This window comes from Thamnophis sirtalis, unplaced genomic scaffold, assembly GCF_051295495.1.
Source record: "Thamnophis sirtalis isolate CommonGarterSnake01/CBP01778 unplaced genomic scaffold, rThaSir2_p1.2 scaffold_1, whole genome shotgun sequence".
NCBI classification, from domain to species: Eukaryota; Metazoa; Chordata; class Lepidosauria; order Squamata; family Natricidae; genus Thamnophis; species Thamnophis sirtalis.
In genome coordinates this window covers 73,256,376-73,273,962 of record NW_028261381.1, presented here as the reverse complement: position 1 = coordinate 73,273,962, position 17,587 = coordinate 73,256,376, and the positions used below count along the sequence as shown (strand labels likewise).

Here is a 17,587-nt window from a genome sequence, read left to right as displayed (position 1 = left end):
AAACAACCACCAACAAAGCCAAACGTGGGGCTCCAGCACATACCCAAAGCCCCAGGCCATGTTCTGAGAGCCCAATGAAAGGCCAACAGAGTCGAGGCCAGCCTTATCTCGGGTGGAATGATATTCATAGGTGGGTGCCATGGCAAAAAAGGCTTTCCTTCCAGTTCCCACAGGTAACCTGGTTCCAAACCATAAAAGGATGAGATAAAGGAATGGATCCAGTGCATTCCAAAGAGAGGAACACCATAATTTTCTGCCTGAAAATCCTTGCCCAGAAAAGCAATGTGGCAAACATCAGTTAATACCCCACCACTATAGACTTGAAGATCTAGGAAGGAAATTCAAGACTTTAGGGACTCAGGTAGTGTTTTCATTTATTTTCTCAATCCATGGAAAAGAACTAAAAGGGAAAATATTGCAAATGGATGGCTGCAGAAATGGCAACAGTGAATAATAGTTGACTTCTAAAACTATGGTCTGAATTACTTCAATAATCATCTGTTGGTACATGATAGCTGAGCCTTCACAAGTAAAATTATATTTGGTCAATGCACTGAGTTTGATCAGGAAAAGTCTGCACTAAATTCTGTGATGGTTAGTAATAAAAGCTGTGAAATAAAAGCTTATGCACTGTAGAAGAATGTGGAAGTATTATCTTTTCATCAAGTTAAACTACTTGATGACAACTATAAAAGTTTATGACGTTCACACCCTTTGCTATATATACAATATGGGAAATAAATGACAGTAAATATCTAGTGGCAATTTAATTAAAAAGTATAATGGAGACAAGCCTCAAAGTTTTTATGTGGTCACCGTATCATTAGGTTTTTTTTTGTAAAGAAACTTAAACGTCCAATATTTTATAATATGATCAAGTTTATTCTCTTTAACGTGTGTACTTTCTGTTAGTTTTACAGAATTTACATCCAGAAGCAATCGTACTTCATTCATGTTTCCATTCTACCAGATTTCTGCCATACCCAGTATTTGTTTGCATTCACAATTAAACATTCTAAGTGTCTCCTTTTGGCTCGCAGATTTCTGTCATTTAATAAATGGTCATATATCACATGTCCTTTTTCTAAGTATAGCTGAAACGAGCCCTTTCCATATCCTTTTTGTCTCCCAGTAATCCACATTTAACATTGGCTTTGCCTTGAAACATCTACACCCTTCTGAACCTGTTACGGCCCAAGTACCTGTTGGCTTTCTCCCCAGGGATCAGTGCCAACTGATCTGGTTCAATCTGGCTCTGAGGCTGTTAAGTGAACCTTGACATGAACAAATGTCTTCCTCCCTTTCTATTCAGTTTAACAGTGGAAAAATATCAAACATGTTCTGCTATTACTGGTATATATAGGCAGCGACGTCTTGTTGAAAAATGAAGGAATAAGATCTCTGTTTGAAGGTATGAAATGCAAGGATAACAATGAATATAAGTATACTTTCTGGGGAAAAATAATGCTAATGTTAACTGAATATATATTGTAGAATGAAAATGAGGCCTTTAGTTATATTAGATTAAACATTTGAGATGGTAAATATTATTTGAAGATGTAGATGTTAAAACACTTGTAACCAAACGACATGCTGCATGTGATGATGGTTTTTTTTTTCTTTTTTGTGTTTTTTCCTTTCCTTTTTTTTCCTTTTTTTTTTAACCCTAGGTTATTGTGGTGTCTATTAAATATATAACAGAGAGACACGGGGTGTGTGTATGAGGGAAATGTAGTAGGGATGGATTGCTACAGGCAGGGGAGTAAGAAACTATACGAAATCAAAATCTATTAAATGAAACAACGAATGTATAAGAATGATAAAGGTTAAAACACCTGTAATCAAATGACATACTGTATGGGATGATGGGCTTTGTTTTCTTTTTTTGTGTGTGTGTGGTTTTTTTTTTCTCCCTCTGCCTTTCTTTTTCTATTGTTATGTGATTATGTTGTCTATGTAACAAAAATAAAAAAATTTCCTATAAAAAAACATGTTCTGCTATTCTACAGTATCTCCAATGCATGTGTAGTATCTCCAAAGCATGTATCTTCAAGCATGTGCAAATGAGTGTTTAACAGCTCATTCTCTGGAAAATAGAAAGATCCTCACCAAGTATAAAATACCATTAATAGTTAGGATTAGAGAACCTACTAAAATACAATGGTGAGAAGATTGATGCAGAGATCAAATGTTACCTAGCTTCTAAAATGAAAAGAAATATACACCAATATGTCCTCCGCTGCAGCTCAAGGTCTCTCCACATCACCTTCAGAGCCAGTAATGTGTGTACAGTATTTATTTCAAATCAGGTCCAATTACTTCCAACTATTGCCACTACCTTAATATGCTGTATGTATATTTACTATCACAAGCTGTTTGCCATGGACATTCAGTCACAACATTCAGTCACAACAAAAGGCAGGGATGATAATGTTAGCAGCTGCAGTCTGCAATTAGGTGATAAAAAGCAATCCAGTTTTTATTAGCATATGATAGCCAGCACTAGCACATGAAGATCTGTTGAATTTGTAGGATGGGGAAAAAGTGTAAAGCTACAGTCATGAACACAGAACACAAAATAACAAGGTTGGAAGGGACTTGGGGGCTTTCAAATCCAACCCTCTGTTCAAGCAGGAGACCGTATACCACTCCGGACAAATAGTTGTCTAATCTCTTCATGAAAATGTCCAGTGACGAAGCACCCATAATTTCTGCAGGCAAGCAGTCCCACTGATTAATTGCTTTTGAAATCAGTAAGTTTCTTAGTTCTAGGCAAGATCTGTCTTATAATGATTGTCCATCATTACTTCTTGTCCCACCCTCAAATGCTTTGGAGAATAGGTCAGCCACCGCTTTTTCTGATACTCCCTCAAATATTGAAAAACGGCTATCATGTCACCCCTAGTCCTTCTCTTTGTTAGACTCTAGACATACCTTGTTTTCATCAGTTCATTGTACAATTTAGCCTCTAAATCCCTTATCAACTTTGTTGCTCTTCTCTGTATTCTTTCTAGGGTCCCAGCATCTTTTTTTTGTATCCTGGTGACCGGAAGTGGATGTAGTATTCCAAGTGAGGTCTCACCAGTGTAGTATAAAGCAGCACTATTGTATCATGTGATCTTGATACTATCCCTCTGTAGGTGCAACCTAAAACTACATTATCTACATTATTATGCAGCACCTTGCTGGTTCATACTTATCGTAAATGGGGTGAATAGAAAAATTGATACTGCATCATGTATATCCAGATATTAAAATTCTAAGGAGATTTGCCGATTGTTTTCACAATATATTATTACCTAGCAGTTCAATGTTAATAAATATTCAATTGACTTTGAGCTGAAATACAATTTATATAAATACAAAGCGGGAGATTATGAATTCTAGTCCTACTTTAGGCATGAAAGCCAGCTGCACAACTTTGGGCCAATCACTCTCTCCAACTCACCTCACACAGTTGTTCTTTCTTTGAAAGAAAGAGTGTTAGGTATGTTTGCGATTTGAGTTATGTATGAAAATAATTAAGACGGGAAAAACGTAAAACAAAAAAAAATATTTTTTAATTTTTAATTTATTAAGCAAGTGGCACTAGGATTTTAAGTGATGAAAGTTGTAGGTAGTCCTCAATGTATGACAGTTGAGCCCAACATTTCTATTGCTAAGCAAGACCGTTGTTAAATGAAGTGTGCCTCATTCTACAACCTTTTTTTAACCACAGTTAAGTGAATCACTGCAGCTGCTAAGTGAATCATGCGATCATTAAGCAAATTTGCCTTGCCCCATTGACTTTGCTTGTACAAAGCCAGCTGGGAAGCTTACAAATGGTGATCACATGACTGAAGAACAGTGCAATTGTCATAAATACATACCAACTGCCAAGCACACAAATTTTGACCCATGTAACCATGGGGCTGATGTAATGGTTGTAAATGTGAAAACCAGCTGTAAGTCACTTCTTTCACTACCGTTCTAACTTCAAATGATCAAAAACAAATGGTTGTAAGTCAAGTACTATCTGTAGTTAGAGACAACAAAAAGATGCCAGAAGGTGGAAAAGACAAACCACTTCTGTTTTGCTACTGAGAAAAATGTATATCACACAATGAACAAGACTCTAGTTTAACTTAAATAAGTCTTTATCTTTATATTGGAAGTCATGTGTTTGACAAGGCTTTGCAATAAATTCCTATCCCACTCATAATAGTTAATAATAAATGAAACAAATTTAAATGCCTCAGTGTTTTCTAGCTGTGCATAAAAGCAACTTTCCTTTAGCTCAGTTATTTCCTGAGAAAAATATTGAGGACAGAACCACTTTTTAATGACCTAGTGACAAATTATTATTGGTCACCTGAAAAATACTTTCTCATTGTGTATTCAGTATAATACGGCTAGTAACACTCGTGGCAGGACATAACCGCGAACGTCAAAAGCGCGCCGACAACACCGCGGCGCTAAAACCGCGATGTCAAAAGCGCGCCGACAACAGCGCGCCGACAGAAGTGCGATTTACCTTAAGGTAAGGTTTAGGGTTAGGTTTAGGGTTAGGTTTAGGGTAGGTTTAGCGTTAGGTTTAGGGTTATGTTACAGCGTGCTTCTGTCGGCGCGCTGTTGTCGGGCGCTTTTGACGGTGCGGTTTTGTCACCGCGCTTTAGTCACACGCGCTTTAGTCTACCGCGGTTTTGTGGTGGAACCAGTAACACTTATTAAAACGATTTAGGTTTTTTTTCCTATGCTGTATTTATGTTTTAGAATGAAACTGAAATGATCTGACTATAGCAGCATTGACGTTTTGGAGAAGCAGATCACTATCAACAAGGCCACTGTTAATTTTATTTCCCAACCAGGGTTCTACCTAGACTTGCCGTTAATTAAATAATATTATATTGTCCTTAAACATTTTACAGATGAGCTTTTGTGAGTCTCTACACAGCACATAAACAGAAAGGGAAAGGAGGACAATCACATTTTTTTCCTCACACCCCCACAATTCACAGATGTTTTTCAGTGCAGCAATATCAGCAAGTCAAGACAACTGTGTAAGATACAGATTAGTAAACTAATACTTGCTAAGCTGTAAACATGTGAGATTGAAAATACAAAATACTTTCTGGCAAATGCAAATCATGGGAAAATGTGTATATTTACATCATACTCAATTCTAAAACTAATTAGTCACTGTGGATAAGTAAGTACCATGTTGTCCCGAAAATAAGACAGGGTCTTATTTTCTTTCCCCCCCCCCAAATTTTTTTTGCTTGGGCCTTATTATTGAGAGGGGGAGCTTATTGGTTTGGGGTTGCTGGGTGGCTGCTCTCTTGTGAGCGGGCGCCCAAAGAGCCGGGCACAGCCTCAGGGGCAAACGGCAGAAAGAGTCTTCCAACAGCCAGTCCACAACCATAGAGCGTTGTCCCAGAGCAGCCGCTGCTGGAAGACTCGGCAGCAAATCTCCGGAATTTGGAAGCCGGTTATGCTTGGAGTATGGTGGCAGCGGCGGCAGCAGGGCAGCGCCAGCACCCTGGCCCAGCCCTGCAGGGAGAGTTGGGCATGGTGAGCAGGGAGGGATGTGAGCTAGAGGCAGAACAAGTCCTCATGCAACCTCTCTTTCCAGCCAGGCAGAGTGCCATGCAGCTTAGCACCTTTGGGGTATTATTGGGTCGGTGAGTGGCGCCCTGCCCAGCTGGGCACAGCACCACCCACCAATCTAGCAGTATCCCAAAGGTGTCAAGCAATGTGAGCGCCTTCCCCCCCCCCCCCGCTCCTGCAGCTTTGGGATATCGCTAGGTTGGTGAGTGGTGCTCTGCCTCACTGGAGGAGAGCGTTGTCTAGAGGGCTTATTATTGGGGGAGGGCGTATATTTTTGCCCACAGGAAAAATATGGCATGGTCTTATTATCAGGACATGTTGTAATTTTGGGGAAACACGGTATATGTAAAGTGCAAATGGCTGGGTGGCAACACAAAATCTAAAATGACTTTTTAAAAAACATACTAGCCATCAACCAACAACAGTGGCCTCAACTTTTGGGCACCAGGAACTAATTCTGTGGAGAGGTGTTTTTCTGCAGACCAGAGGGTGTGGTTTCGTGTGCTGCCTGCATCCCGTGGATAGGGCTTCACTGGTTTGCATGGCCTGGTTTCTTGCATGCCACAGACTGGAGCCGTTCCATGGACTGGGGGTTGGGGACCCCACCTTACAAGTGCATAATTTCAAATAGCAAGCCAGCACAACAGAGCAGAATTCCATCAAGTAAAAGAGTTTTGATATGTGAAATGCAAAGATGGTTTTATTCTCTTAAATATCTCATGGGATAACAGGGGTGGGCTTCAAAAATTTTAGCAAGGGGTTCTCTGCCTGGTTGCTGGGTGGGCGTGGCCCTGGTGGGCATGGCCTAGTCAGCCTTCTGCACCACAACGGGGGCGTTGTTTTTGCCTTCCCCAGGCTCCAGAGGTTTTTCTCGAGCCTCCGGGAGGGCAAAAACGGCCTCCTCAGGCTCCGGAAGCCAGAAATGAGCCTGTTTCTGGCCTTCCCGAACTTCTGGTAGGCCCATTTTTCACCCTACCCAAGCCTTCACAAGCACCCTGCACTTATCTGCATCCAAAACCGGCCACGTGAGGACTCCTGGGAGGGGAGGAGTGGGCAGGGCTAGCCAGGAGTGGGATTTGGGGGTTTTCCAAACTGCACAGAATATTAGCTAAAGGTTCTCCTGAACCCCTGCAAACCTCCAGCAGCCCACCCCTGTGATAGCCACACATTTTTCAGCCAACTTGGAAGAAAAAAATCGCCATGATAGTAAGGAAGAAACTGTATATTGTACTATCAGAATCCTTTTCTGTATTCTCTATTGCAAATTTGCATTGCTTTTGTGCAAACTTTTTATTCCTTTTTTTTTCCCCATTTGACCCAAACTTACGTTTTTGAAGGAAGACTTTGGTCGGTATCTTCCTTGACATAAATTAGTTAATTTTAATGGCAATGTAACTGACTTGCAGTATGTGTCCTAGCTAATCTTCCATTATTGAACAGTGTAACTAAAACTGAAATTCGGCATCCTTTCCAAGAAGTGTACAAAAGTTCTGGGATAGTTTTCTGTATGTTTGTACTAAGTATGTTTTATACTGCCACCCATTGGCGTGCATGATCTTGGAGTGTTAAGATTCTGTACTGTGGCTTAAACATTCTTTGGGATAAATATAATATTCACAATTTGTGTCACAAAACAGCATAAAACACAAGTTTTTGAATGATTTTAATAGTTAAAGGATTATATTTAATAGAACCATATTACTATGATAGTGAACGATATCTAACATCCCTTATACTCTTACTTTTTAACTAGGCATCACAGTTTAGATCTAATCAGGCTGGATTTCTGGTCAATTTTCCTCTTAAACATGAACTAAATTGAATAACATTATAGTAGTTTGTGTGCAATGTATTTTTATAAAACCTAAAAAATCTTAGCTGATTGTTAGGAGGTCCAAGGACTGTAGAACAGATTGAGAAGTTGAAGAAGCATCCCAGTAGAAGGTTAACAACAAAACCTTGTCCACATTATTGCCAAATAAATTATGTGTCATGTGCCACATAGTCAAAAGCAATAGCAGTAGACTTATATACCGCTTCATAGGCCTTTCAGGCCTCTCTAAGCGGTTTACAGAGAGTCAGCATATTGCCCCCAACAATCTGGGTCCTCATTTTACCCACCTCGGAAGGATGGAAGGCTGAGTCAACCCTGAGCCGGTGAGATTTGAACCGCTGACCTGCTGATCTAGCAGTAGCCTGCAGTGCTGCATTTAACCACTGCGCCACCTTGGCTCTTAGGGAAAGAAATTGAGGGAAAGAAATTGAGCTTGACAGAAAGAAATATTTATCTTTATGGTAATATTTTCAATAACATCAGCAACACTGATATAATTATCCTGAATCAGTACAAACACATTATAACCACTAACACAATCATTTAGAAAATGTAGAAAACTAATCTCCATTATCACTGGGTTAATTTTTATCCTGTTTGTTTTACTTCCTAATTAAACTTACTTCCTGCTACCACCTTTTCTACTTTGGATGTCTTATTTCTTTTATTCTTCATCCCCATATCACCCTGAGCATCTGCCTTAGGGTGGATTATAGCTCCCAGCATATGGAGCTAACTCTAGTTTGCTTTTTTGAGTTTCTCAGTTTGGCATCATTAACTGGGCTCACATATTGCACTACATTATGCTGAATTATATAAATTATGCTTTATGATTTAGTAGTATATATGAACATCAATTTATACTTTCAATAAAACAATAGCTAAAATATAAACTTAGCAAGCTGTTAAGTAATGCATGTAATGTCTACAAGTGATGATCTGTTCTAAATATCTTTAGCAGATACATTTTTCCACATAGCCAATCAGACTGCATATGTCTTTTTTCTGTATCCTTTCTATCTGGGCAATCAAAACAATTTCCAATTCAATCCTTAGGGATAGCTCTTTTTGCACCAGGTATTTCCCATTGTCTACTGATATTCTCCTAGGAATTTTTTAAAGCAGCTTTGTTACTTTCTCTCTCTGTGTTAAGACAAAATAAAATGTTATTAGTAGTTGATTAATTGTAGCTGAAGCCTATTACTCCTAGTTTGTTCTGAGTTGTACCTCAATCTTGCTTATAAACACCTAGAATTGCTGGGATATTACTATTATTAGCCTTTCAGCAGAATCTTATGAATGCACTTAACTTTCTTGCTGCAAGTAACATTTTATTATTTCTTTATATAATTTTTACTGTGACTTCTAAATAAAAAACCCTAACACAAAGTAATATAAAGTAGGGAAAAGAAAGAAACAGAAAATCAAGGAAGAAACAAAAACTGCAGGGAAAAAAACTTGAAGAAAAATAGAAAAAGAAAAGAAAAAAGATATAAAGAAGTGGATTCTGATATTCTTCACAGCAGTGATAAGTACAATTTTAACCTTATATATTCCGGTTCTAAGAATAATCTATTCTATCTAATCATCAAAACCATTAAATCACAACTTCATTTTCCCCCATTTTTACACAAGACCATAAGAGGCTTTCAGTCATCAGCCAATATATCTTTTCTCTAAACAAGGAAGTTAAAATTGTCTTCTTCACCAACAAATGATGTTTTAAAGGGAATTATGTCTGAAAGAGGTTTATCCTGGCTTTCAATCTTTAACCTAGCAATTGGAATTTGGTTTCCAGGACAGAGATAGGTTTCTCCTTTAATGCCAACATTTGCAAACTTTGTACCAGGCAAATAAGCCTTTATGGCATCTGACTGCTCTTCCATTACAAGCTGAAGTGTATCAGTCTTTAATAGGCAACACCCAGTACTATCACCCATTCCCAGAGGCAAGTTCTGGTAAATAAGTTGTCTGTTTATTCCCCAAAGATCAATCTTCAAGATTATTTTGATGAAGACAGAAATTATCTTGAAGATTGACCTTCCTTCCTCCCCCCACCCCCAAAAACATCCTTTATTAAGACAATAGAGGAGCTATCACTGGGAAAAGATCTTTACTGCCACTCACTGACACAAACATATACACAAAAACATTGAATATTTTATCTTATCTTTCAATTCTGGCTTGGTGTCATTTGTAAGTTTGAAGAAGAAATGTTTTATTTTCTGCAGTGTTTTTTTTTTAATTACACAAAGTTGTCTGGAGATAAAAACCTGTGGTAAATCATATCTTTCCAGGTAGTAAGAAAATACTGAAAATATCTTTTGGACATGTGTATCAACATCTAGCTGTCATTTAAACAGCTTTTTGACAAAAATGTGCTGAAAAGTCACATTTAAAAAAATTTGCTGCAATAAACTTTCCCAACCTGAGGATTTCTAGACTTATGGATTTTAAATCCCCAAATTCTGTAACAAGCATGGTTATTGCTTAATATTTTCATGTCTCATATACACACAGATTGGGGAAGATTGCAAGACATTTTCATAGCCTTAACTACAAAATTATTGGGGTTTTTTGAATTTTTATTTTATTTTAATTGAACAAAAACACAAAAAAGAATCACCCTTCATTACATCTTGTAGAAAGCGTGTCGATTGGTTACAGATAGCTTTCGTGCATTTCTTCCACAGTCATTACTTATACTTCATATTAGATTATACACTTTAAATCAAAAATCTTTGTATATCTTACTATTAATGTACCACAATTCTCATTTGACTACAATTATTTGAACATGCTTTTTCCTCAAATCATTCATACTTAAAGACACAACCACATAATGGCATTCATTAGCTATTTCAAAAAATCCTCCAATAACATTATACCTTTATAACATCTTTTAAATAAAAGTCAATTAATAAAGTTTCTAAACCTTTCCCCCCCTACAACTACAAAATTATTGTTTAAATTAGGTGAAAAGATTAATTTAACAAATATAGCTTTTTAGAAAAGCTAGAAAAAGTGGGTTTTTTTGTAATTGCAGCATTCTAAATGCTTACATTTGAAATTGACAATCAATACATTCAGCTAAGTTATATTGCAGTTTGTTAGATACTGGCTTTATGTCCTTTGTGAACCAACTGCCTAATGATAAGCTTAACTTTAATTTATGTTCAAATGATATGCGGGTTGAGGTCACATATTACAGTAAACTACTTGTTTTACTTGTTTATTAAATAAATCACAACTGGGTTACACACAGCACATAAACCAAAGCTAAATACTCTGAACCTCAGTATGATTTATAAATCTGACTGTCAGGATAATCCTAACAACATGTAAATGAAGCGGGTCATTTTCAATTAAAATCAAGTCAGACCAAACTTGTCCTCTCCTGTGGTTGTCATTTGTATAGATTTCCACAAGAAATGCAAATTTTGAACAATTTAAATTTTCTTCTGCAGGGGCAAATTACTCTAAATATGACTGTTCAAACTCAAAATCTGATGCAAATTGTCCTTTTTTCCCTTGCTTGCTGTGAGAAAGCCCTAGTCTATGCTTGTGATTCACATATAGTAGAATCCTGGGAAAAGATTATGTATGATTCACTGCATGTAAATAACAAGCATAGAACAGGGCTTTCTCACAGAAATAGAAAATGAAAAAATATATGAGAACAGTCAATATTTCTGGATGGAATTTCAATCTATTAGCATCAACACAGTCATTCACAAAATATGATATGTCAGATGATACACTGGACTAACAATTTGAGAAGTGTAAGATAACTATTTGATCAGATAAGAAAATTGGTCAATGATCAGAGAAGTTTAAAAAAAATCCACCCAAGTAAATTTAAAGAACTCATTTATATTCATTTATTTTGTAATGAGTGGGCATATGCTTTTATAAACTTTACAAATCATACTCCCAATCAACAAAATTAGCTGTCTCTTTATCTACTTTAAGATGCATAATTAGCCATTATACAGAATCTGATATTTAAAACCAGAAAAATTAAATGTAAATTATCTGTGTAAGATTGTTATCCTTTGTTTTCAGATACAACACAAGATGGCAAATACTCCTTTCCTCCTTCTACTTTCCCTACAGAAACGACAACCCTGTGAGGTGGATTGGGCTGAGACAGAGTGACTGACTCAAAATTACCAGCTGGTTTTTCATGCCTAAATGGGATTGGAATTCACATTCTCCTACTATAGTTTCTAAGATAGCCCTTAACCATTACACCAAACTGGCCAACACCTTCACCACACATTAGGATAAAGCAGTTTATGACATCATACAAAGTGTCATAAAACATTTCCTGTGTTGTTTGACTGTGCTAAACCATTCAACATGGGATATATTCAAGATCTCTGAATATATACCAACTTTTCCAATGAAGACAGTACATTAGAAGTTGTGTCATTGTTGAAGGCACTGAGGAATCTAGTAAGTAAATATCTCTGAAAGGATGATGCAATGGGTCAGAGGTTGTCTAGTTCCTACTTAAATGATAAGGAGTTAGCGATAAGCCATCTGATCATGCTGTAAAAGCAAAAAGCAGTCTGATATTACTTGATAAAATTAACTTCTTTACTAATTCTAGCTTTTACCAAAATGTTGTCTTTAAAGAAGAAAACGAAACCTACTCCTCCAGCTTATTTTTGGTTATAAAATATATTTTAATTACTTTTGTTTTATAATAATATTATCCCAAAGACAGTGATGCTTTGGATATCAATACAGTACTCCCTCTGGATGTATATAACAATAAAGTGATAGTGTGAAAGTAATCTTAAGAATGTGCTTATTTCTATACTATGCTAAGCAATAGTTGGTTTTAGCTTAGTATTTCTGCAAATCCATCTACTGTAGTTCATACAGTGGGAAAGTTGCTTTACAGCAACAAACCACTGCGGCTTAGAGTATGATTTAGACAGAACAGGGCCAACAACATGAACCACATCCCTTTGCACTACAATATCTTGTCTTTGTACCAAAAAATGAATCACAGAATTGTATTTGTATTTAATATCCACTGCTACATCTTGCACTGTCTTTCACTGACCAAAAATATTCCTTAGCAACAGTAACATTGCTTCTGTCAGGCTGATTATAATTAGAACCCAGTAAATCTGAGCAATTTAGAGTAATCCTGATGATGTTCATTATTAGTTTAACTTTTCTTTAAAAGAGGACGATCAACTTGAATAAGATTACAATTAATGTCAGTAACAGGAATTTGGAAACAAGAGTTTAGATAATTTCAGTCCTCAGGCACATGATTCAAGTGTTACCTAATATGGAATATCACTATAGAAAATAAGAAAACAGGCAAATATAGACAAATCCTAAGTGAACAGCCAGATCTGCATAACATACAGCAAAATGACTTAGGCCTCCAATACTTAGGATAGTTTTCTGACATGGAAAATCTTAAAAGAAGATACACACAGTAATTTCTAAAATGTAGCATATATCCTACAAAAAGTTGAAAAGGGTATAGTGCTACATTAGGAAAAATGCAGACAGAAATAAGAAGCAGATCAACTCCAAACTGAAATGACAGATACTATAGAATTTGCCAGCACCTAAAAGATACATTGTTTGCATTGACAGGCAATTTTTCATGTCTACAAATCAGAGCAAGTAGAAAGCAACTGGCATTTCTGCACTGGTTGCAAAGAGATTCGGTTAATGCTAAGAACTGTATAAAGTTACATAATAAAAAGCTTATTTTCTTCATCTCCTTAACTTCTAGATGGAGCCATGGGAAGACTGAAATCATGTTGCCAGGGTGAGAGCAAATATATTAGCACCATGAAAGCTAAGTTTGCTGCACTGCTGGTGCCACCTGGGCCCACTCATTTCATCATTTACCAATCTCTTGCCGAGTACTGAAAGATAACAATAAAATATTTCTAATTTAGAGAAATTTGAGCCAAAACAAACAAGTAATTGTATCTCTAAAACCTGGCACTTTCAAAGGCAGAGGGGGTAAAAAAAATGCTACTATCAGTATAACTATTTTACTTGGGGGGAAAGTACATAGAATTGTAATTTTAGACCCTGGTGCTATGCATGTTTGTGTTTATTAAAAATTTCAATTCACATGCTTCTACATACTAGGTTACAATAGCTGTTGATACATGCTCTTAAGCCTTTAGGGATAGGCTGGGCCAAATATCTAAATGGAAGAGTTCAAGGAAGAGGCCACATGCTTACAAATCAAGGGTAGCAAGGTGTATGTATGTACAATGTGTGTTTGTGTGTGTACACACACACAATTTGAACCTCAGCTGGTTGTGTATGAGGTTAAAATTTTCATTGCTACACTCATCCTTTAATTTCAATAATTTACTTTCAATAATTTAGTTTTTCCCCCTCAAGATTTTGATTGAGAGAAAACCTCACACTATTGTCAAATAATGCAAGAGGAACGCCAGATAACCTGATGTCATATGTTGCTATATAATAATCTAAAATGCCAACAAACAATAATGACAGAAAAGCGACTCTGCCCTCCAAAAATATTCGCTAAAATTACCAGGATCTGCAACTCTTGACAAGGGGGAGAGGGGGGGAGAGAATGAAGCAGGAAGAACAGGCTAAGCCACTCATAGAGGACTTAGGAGAGAGGCAGATTGCCAAGTGGCCCCACCCTCCCTCAGAAAGGGACGACAAAATAATAATAATAATAACAATAAAAATTAAAAAGCTTTAATTTGTTAACTAGCTGAACCCTAACTTGTGGAAGGGCAAGCCTATCCCGGAAGTCAGGTCTGTTAAACTGCAAGGAGTCCGACCCTGTATTGAAAGGCATGGGAAGGAGAAAGGTTATCGGGCTAAGAAAAGGCGAGTCCAAATTCTACTTCGCGGGTCCCTTGAGAAGACCTTGGAGATAAAGCGCAGTCCCCTGCTATCCTACTTAGATGGAAGTCCGCATTGACTTCCAAGGATTTTAATTCACAGGTGCGTGTTCCGGATTACAAACCCAGGAGTTTGGGACTACAAAAGTAAGGACAAAATATATATATGCAGACCTGGCGAAATAAAAAGGGAAAACGAGACTTCGCGATCTATTTGTTCGTAGCACTTCAGGTCCTCACCTGGACGAATCCTTCAGCAAAGCAGATCCTCTTCCTTGCGCGGCTTCTTTCCTCGCCTCCTCCTCGCTCTCTCGGAACGTCCACTCTCCTCCACTACGCAAGGTCACAGGCTCCGCTGTACTAGGCGAGAGATACTTGGCGTTTCTTTCCTGCTTCTTTTCCGCCGAGAGGGAGTCCCCCCGCCAGTTGCAAGTTGGTTGCGCGCCTCCTTCAAGGCGGAGTAGCGACTCGGCACCGGAGCGATCGGCTTTTCCTCCTCTGCCCCGCAACCTGCAGCCTCGGCTCGCCACAACCGGTCCGGGCAAGAAGAGTTCTTCTCTTCGTCTGCTCGGTGAGCCCCGCCTTCCGTCCCGGACTAAGCTCCGCCCCGAATGCTGCTCTCCGCCAGCAGGTATGGGCAGAGCTACAATGGAACAGGGAAGCCAGAAGGACAGCCCGGCGGACCAACCACCGTTTGCTTCCACTGTCCGGCCGGCCAGGACCTGGGCGAAGTTTGGAGAGGCGGGGGATCGGGGTCATAAATGGAATTTATGTTAAAGGCTCTCGGTTTAATCCCATCCTTTACCTGCCTGTTAACCGTTGTAAAAGCGAGCATGGCATGGTTTTCAGGACCCGCTTCCTTTCAAGGGCCAATTACACAGTTCTAATAGTACCATTTAAAACACGTTAAGACAACTCCACCAGCGCAGTGGTGTATTAATCATTAAGCAGACTAAGCATGTTCTTAGGGCACCAGGCCCAAGGGGCCACCACAAAGTTGAGAAAGAAAAAAAAACCAATTAAGATTTGCACAGTATGTACAAAGGAGGAGGGCACCAAGATTTGTCAGCGCTTAGGACACCAGTGAGCCTTAATCCGCCACTGCACAAGCTCATGTATAGGTAGGATTCCTGGCACAATTCAGTCTAATCCCAAAAGGGTGCCTTTGAAATTGTTTGAGAATCCAGCAACACAAGGCAATAATAACTTCCCAGACATTTAACATTTAATAATATTGCCCTTTCTCTTTTCACTCAGCATTTGCAGTACAAAAAGTACTGCCTGTATAACCTTGTAAGTCCCATGCAGGGATTTGAGTTGCTTGGCAAAAAAATATAACATGGGAGATCAAGAGTGACATTTAACACAAAAATGCAGACTCTAATGTTGGTGGCATCTCTGCCACCAAAGTCTGAGGTTTCAAAATGATTTCCACGATTCTAAATTTTAGCTGTCTGATCCTTAATGACAAAATGATTGGCTGGTTCACATATTGCTTACTGAATCATGATTTATTAATTGATCCAATCTCCTAGTTTGTATGATCCAGTGAAGTATTCATTATGAAGGCTGGATTAATGTAATATGCTAGGCTCAAATATGGCTAGTTACGGCTCAGTATGCCATAAAACCAGTTCCCAAATGTGGATTTTCTGTGAAGTGCCATTTTGGGCAGCATAAATGAACCTGACAGGAAAGAATTAATTCCATCTTATATTGTGTTAATTGGGATTTAAAAGACTCATAGAATTGCAGACAGTGACTGATACAAAACATATAGAACCGAATACAATACAATACAATACAATACAATACAATACAATACAATACAATACAATACAATACAATACCGAGGAGCCGAGGTGGTGCAGTGGTTAAATGCAGCACTGCAGGCTACTTTAGCTGACTGCAGTTCTGCAGTTCGGCTGTTCAAATCTCACTGGCTCAGGGTTGACTCAGCCTTCCATCCTTTCGAGGTGGGTAAAATGAGGACCCGGATTGTTGGGGGCAATATGCTGACTCTGTAAACCGCTTAGAGAGGGCTGAAAGCCCTATGAAGCGGTATATAAGTCTTACTGCTATTGCTAATACAATACAATACAATACAATACAATGCAATACAATAGCAGAGTTGGAAGGGACCTTGGAAGTCTTCTAGCCCAACCCCCTGCCTAGGCAGGAAACCCTATGCTGTGTCAGACAAATGGCTATCCAACATCTTAAAGGCTTCCAATGTTAGGGCATTCACAACTTCTGGAGTCAAGCTGGTCCACAGTGGCCCTGACTCAGAAAGTTTGAACGCAGGAAAAAATGCAATTCTTCCGCTACTAAACTAAAGCTGAGAACCAAGACTTCCAAGGTCAGAAAAAAAATGATTAAGTTCATTTGTGCTCCAAGCATCTTTGTGAATTATTTTCTCAAGGCAGAAACAGACAGTAATCTCTCTGGCCAAAGAGCAACAAGGCATCAATCCTGTTTACTTCATCAACCTAAAACAAGAAAAGAACCAACTAATTTTCTGCTGCAGCAAACAAATTCATAACCTGCAGCTTTTTGGAAGAGCTAAGGATGGAGCCCTAGTTGGCCTTAGAAAAGCTCTGTTGTCCACTTCCTTAACAGATGCCACCCCACTCTGAAGTCCCTTTGATTTGTATTCGCCTGGATGTTAGTGTAAAGATTTTAGAAATCTTGCCCATCCAAAATAATATGCCTCAATTGTGTGAGCCAGAATTTTGAACATCAAATGCACTAATCCCAACTTCCAATTCATGGGGTTCATAGTAGGATCAATGCTCCTGAGTTGAGTGGTTCATCAAATGAGTTACCCAATCAGTTAAGCTGGCATTTGTCACAATGTGGTCCTTGACCATCTGCCCGCAGTACAGAGTCCTATGCCACAATTATCATTTCCTGTAGTTTTGCAAGGACCATGAGCAATTTCCTCCTGGATGCCAGGGCTTCCACAATGTGTTCTTGAGTCTTAAGCAAAACAAAATTCTCTTCTGCTTAGTGTTTATTAGAACCCCTAGTTACAAAATTTGTTCTAAGGAAGGTAAGAAATGTTCTCAAGCTCCAGAATCCCTTCCTCATTTGTACAAGGGATGAACAGTCTGACTAATGTACAATAATGAACAAATTGTCAAGGTATCCATAAATATGGACCCCCCTGGGTGTTCAGGTGCCGAAATACTGCCATTAATTTTGTGAACTTTATGGATACCAATGTAGGATGAAATGGAAGGGGCCTGGATTTAAACTGTTACTCTCTGTAAGGAAACATGAAGCTGCA

The 17,587-nt window shown here is 38.4% G+C and overlaps 1 protein-coding gene across 3 annotated transcripts in view; it reads right to left on the bottom strand.

The window, feature by feature from the left end:
* Window positions 1–17,587, bottom strand: part of RASSF7 (Ras association domain family member 7) — a 91,020-nt gene that overhangs the window by 42,128 nt on the left and 31,305 nt on the right. The window contains exon 1 of one of the 3 annotated variants that reach the window (XM_014063357.2): window positions 14,539–14,872. The exons of 1 other annotated variant lie outside the window; for it this stretch is intronic. The gene's annotated coding sequence lies outside the window, so the exon portion shown is untranslated. Of the gene's footprint in view, window positions 1–14,538; window positions 14,873–17,587 lie in introns of those variants that run through there. One more of the 3 variants, XM_014063350.2, reaches the window with a different exon arrangement.